Genomic DNA, 5,457 nt, shown 5'->3' on the forward strand with positions numbered 1-5,457 from the left:
CCATCTACAAAAGTGGAGATAAATTGGACCCCAACTAGATGTACCGCATAGCGGTACAAAATATGACCGCCGCTCAGTCCTGTACATCCGTTCCGCGAAAATAAATCACACTTCAATTTGTCTCCATATTTTACTCCATCCCCCACTCTTGAAACTTTTGTGTATGCTTGTTTGGCATGCCTGAGTGTGTGTGTGCGGCTGCACAGAAAGTAGCCTACTGGTGCTGAAAAGGTGAATAGATTGTAGAATAGCCAAAGAAGCATTGTTATAAAACCTTTAAAATCTCTAAACAATCACAAGTAGGGCAGTTCATCACAGTTCATCCATTGCAACTGGATTGATGAAAGGTCACTTACACCTGTAGGCTACATTGTATTTGGGAAAAGCAAAAGGTATCAGCATAATGTTATTTATTTATTTATTTTTATAAACAAAAACATCTCTGTCAGTTCCATGCCGTTTTCAACAGCTATCAAAAACAAAGGTCATTTTTGGATGGATGGATTTTGTGAATGTTTCTTCTTCTACATAAGATTTTAGTCATCTTTAGTTCATGTAATACTTTATTGTCAATGCACAAATTAAGTAACAGTAGTCTGAAACGTTATTGTTAATGCACAAATTAAGTAACAGTAGTCTGAAACGAAATGCTGTTTTACATCTAACCAGTGGTGCAAATAACTGACATGTCCAATTGGGCCTTGATGAAATGCGTCGCTAGACTGTTCATACACATTTTAACGGGCTAAAGTTGAAGAGCTTTTGTCCGTTATTGTTCGTGCAAATATAGGTACCTTCTGAGCCTACGTCATTACGTTCACTGGAGGCAAAACAAACCATCACCTCAGCTGGGAAGCTAAACGAACAGTCATATTCGGGAGGCTAAAGGTTATCATGGTCTCATCTTGCTGTGCTGTCGGGTGCCAGAACCGAAAAAAGTCATCGGTTAAATTTGAAATAAGTAGGCCTAGGCTACAGTTTCCAGTGAGAAAGTAGTTGTTCGTTTGACTCACGATAACCCAAGCCTTGTATCGGAACCTCACATATTAGCCTACCAATCGTCCTGTATTTCCAACCTCTTTACATGTATGTCACTTATTAATTTCTATACAAACCAAGACTGCGGATTCCTAAAAAAACGCAAGCGCCCACACCATAAGTGTATCTAAATAAGCTATGTAGCCTACCAAAAATTTAATTTTACTGTGACTCGAAGAGCTAAACCAAATCCTTGATTACTAGCTACTAGGCTACTACTGTGTAAGGCCCAGCACTAACTCCGAGCGTGGTAAACAAAATTGGATATTTCAGGCAGTAAAAGCCCCCGGTAAGAAACAAACTAGATTTTATTCAAATGTAGACACCTATGGCTACTGAAAAATGTGAGGTTCATTTATCAAATGTTATTTTGAAGTATTAAAAAACATTGTTGTTTTAGAATTTTCAAACGAAATGGTTGGTAATTAGCACGTTTGCAATACATCTTTGCCTTGCGACATGGGCGGGCGCTGGCTCGGTAAAATGCCGGTTTGGCAAACACAAAACTCACCACGTCATTGTAAGTCTTGGACATGACCATTTAGGAGATAGTTATATGCATTCAATGATTTATACACCCTCAGCTTCTCCTTACTGTAGACACTCGGTTTTTCAATAATGTCCGGCCATTCAACTGATGGCAAACCTGTCTTTCCAATCACTGACGGTATTGGGTCTGTCAGGATGGTCCCATCTGATAATGTAGCCTTAGTTTTTTCAAATAATCCTCCCGATCACGTACACTGAGTGTATGTACGTATTGTGTTATATCGTTACACATTTTAGCAAAGATTTTAGATTACTGTCTGATTTTAGCCGCCTCACTAGTACTATTCAAATAGCCGCCTCACTAGTACTATTCAAATAGCCGCCTCACTATTCAAACGATTGTTTCTGCCTCCAGTGACGTCACACCCACCCGAATGTTTATGTTTTCACCACCGTTGCAAAGGGGTCTATAGGCTGATTCATGTTCCCTTGCATTGTGTAACTGAGGTCCATGGCTAGTCTGGCTTTCATCAGACCAAGCTCAATCTTTTAAGAAATCAAAAAATAAATAGCGGGCAGATCAGGCTGGGTTCACCCAGCCTAGTCCATAGGCACCCGATATTGTTTAATTTTCCGATTGAGATATACACGCTCTGGCTATTCTAAATGCAAAAATGCATCAGGGAGTTATGACAAAACGGTAACTAACAAACTAGATCCTAACAGAAAGCTGTTAGCTTCCCTAAGCTACAGGTAGGATTATAAGGTAGGCCTATTTACAACATAAATTGTCAATAGGCTATGCTGGCGACACAAATAAAATCTCCTTTGGAAACCAATGGCTTACGCCTTACAGTATCAAGCGGACTTAAACTGCCATATCGTGGCGAAAAGTTGTAATAACATTCACGCAGCTCCATGAGTCAAGGAAAGCGCGAATGAAGTAGCCACTTCTAAATGAGACCCACTACACAGTAGCTTAAGGTGTGTTGCTAAAGCAGCCATAATGAAATGAAGGTGTCATTGTTTGGATACTTCACATACACGTGCTTTTTAATTTCACAGACTACAACTACCAAGCTGGAATCAAAGCACATCGATTCCCCTCTCACACCCTGCACGCACTTAAAACAAAATAAACAGGCGTCTCAGACTCACGCATGTATAGGCAAAACTGTATCAGACCGGTGTAATGTTGGTAAATCTTCCATTGCACAAAATGATTTTGTAGCACGTGCAATAAATGACAGTCGAAAGATACAAACAGTGCTGCTATCAATTTGCTTGGTATAACCGCATTTATAGTTTTCTACAAATGCAATCAATCAAATTGGCCTCCATCACTCAACCAACGCTAACGGTAACATTACCTAGGTCCTTATTGATATTACAAGATTAACGTACCTGCAGTAAAAACCAAGCATGTCCGATAAACATCCTCAGATTTATTTCGGCTTCAAGAAGAAATGGGAATTACATTTCATGTGAACATCGTCCTATTCTTATTAGAGGTTCGCTGCGTAAACTATAGTCCTTGTAGGAAGTGTCCATTGTTTTTCCAAACCACTTTTAACTTCCAACAAAATTACGTCTCACTGCAACGATGCGCCATCTAGTGGACAAACGGCTACTTATCGCCAATACTGAAAATGCAGCCATGATGATGATGATGAATATTTATTTTGGCTTTCTTTTAATCCTACTGAATTTGTAATTATGTATCGGCCGTTCTAATACCGATAGTATGTGGGTGCCTGTGTGTGTGTGCATGTGTATATGTGTGCACCGCCATCTACAGGCCAATGAGTGTACAGTCACTAAATGTACACATAACCTATTTTTTTTAGACCCCCCCATGGATACCCCCAGAGAATGCCAGGTCAATCATACACATAAAATTTGGTGCAGTTCTGAACATCTTAACTGAAGATAGGGGCGATTAAAGCAGAATAATATTGCATTTTCATTTTTTACCGGGGGGAGGGGGGGGGGTGCAAATCACAAATGAGTGATTATGGGCCAGGTTGATGTGGGCCCTTGAGACCAACATACCATAAAAGATTCTTCATCCTCAGTCCCACGGTTCAGGTAGTTATTTAGGAAAACTGTTTTTTTTTGCGGTTCGGGGGGCCCAGCAGGGGGGGGGGGGGAGTGGCCCCCGGGGACGAAACAAAATTTTTCCGTAAAAGTCTAGTGGGGCTACATACCCACCAAATTTCATGTGCCGAATATATTTGAATTTCAATATTAATAAACAAACGATTGGTTCGGTGTCCCGGGTATTGTTGACCAGAAATTCAGGAAGTAGATGACGGGAAAAATTCTTGAATTGTGTGCATGTGTGCGTGTACAAGTTTGTGTTTATGTGTGTGGGTGTGTGTGTGTGTGTATGTGTGTGCTTGTGTGTTTGCCTGCGTATGTGTGTTTGTGCATGTGCATGCATGCGTACATATGTCTACTGTGTGAGTATGTGTCATACGTATGATTACTGTAAATGTATGCGTGTGCGTGTGTATCTGTTTATGCACATGTGTGCACATGGAATGGGTTAACATGACCCCTGGAGGCAAACATAGGGAAAAAATTGGTCATCCTAGGCCCTACGGTTCTCAAGATATTCACAGAAAACTGTGTCTGCCCTACCCTCCTTTCAGGGGGTCCAGTACAGCGGGGGGGCTACAGATCAAAACGAAAACCGATGGTTCCATGCTATCCATGTGGGGTTACATGCCCACCAAGTTTCGTGTACCCCGGTCTTTCAGTGTCCCGGGAATCCTTGTTGGTGTACAGTCACTAAATGTACACATAAATTATTTTATTGTAAGGCCCCCATGAACGAAAGTTCACAAAACTTGGCATGCATTTGGAGGGTGTCATAATGATCCTACACTTTCAATGTCGTGCAGTTTTGACCATGTCAGCCAGAGATATTGTGATGAAAACACCTACTTTTCTGCTTTTTAATTTTTAACTAGGTGGCGCTATACATGAAATAAGTGGTAATGGCATGGGTTGACATGCCCCCTTAAGACAAACATACAAAAAAAAGGTGGACCTCCTAGGCCCTACGGTTCTCGAGATATTCACAGAAAACTGTCTCCGGCCACCTACAGGCCAGTTGGTGTATAGTAACATAAATTAATTTATTGTGTGGGCCCCCATGAACGGAATTCGACAAAACTTGGCGTGCATTCAGAGGGTGTCATAATGATCCTACACTTCCTACACTTCCAATTTCGTGCAGTTTTGACTATGTTAGGTCACAGATACCTGCGATTACAACACCTCATTTTTACTTTTTTGTGTTTAACTAGGTGCCGCTATACATGAAATGAATGGCTTGAAATGGCCCATTGAGATCAACATACAAAAAAAAAATGGTCCTCCTACGAGATATTCACAGAAAACTGTGTCTGCCCTACCCTCCTTTCGGGGGGTACAGTCCAGTGGAGGGGCTACAGATCAAAACGAAAAACGATGGTTCCATGCTATCCATATGGGGTTACATGCCCACCAAGTTTCGTCTACCCCGGTCTTTCAGTGTCCCGGGAATCCTTGACGGAAATTTGGACATGCGCAAAAGAAAAAAAAAAAGAACAAATCTGACTAAACCTATATGACCACCGCTTCGCTGCGCGGCGGTCATAATAATTTTAGAGGCATCTGTGTGAACAGTAGTCTGGGGAAGGTGTTTAGCAGCATCATCAACGAAAGAATAGTAGCCTTCCTTAAGGAGCACGATGTCCTCAGCAAAAGTCAAATTGGATTTCTTCCAAATTACCGCACTACGGACCACATTTACACCCTACACACCCTAATAACTAAACATGTAAACCAAACACAAAAAATATTTGCTTGTTTTGTTGATTTCAAAAAAGCATTTGATTCAATCTGGCATGAAGGACTATTTTATAAACTTTTACAAAGCGG

This window comes from Alosa sapidissima, chromosome 3, assembly GCF_018492685.1.
Source record: "Alosa sapidissima isolate fAloSap1 chromosome 3, fAloSap1.pri, whole genome shotgun sequence".
Lineage (NCBI taxonomy): Eukaryota > Metazoa > Chordata > Actinopteri > Clupeiformes > Clupeidae > Alosa > Alosa sapidissima.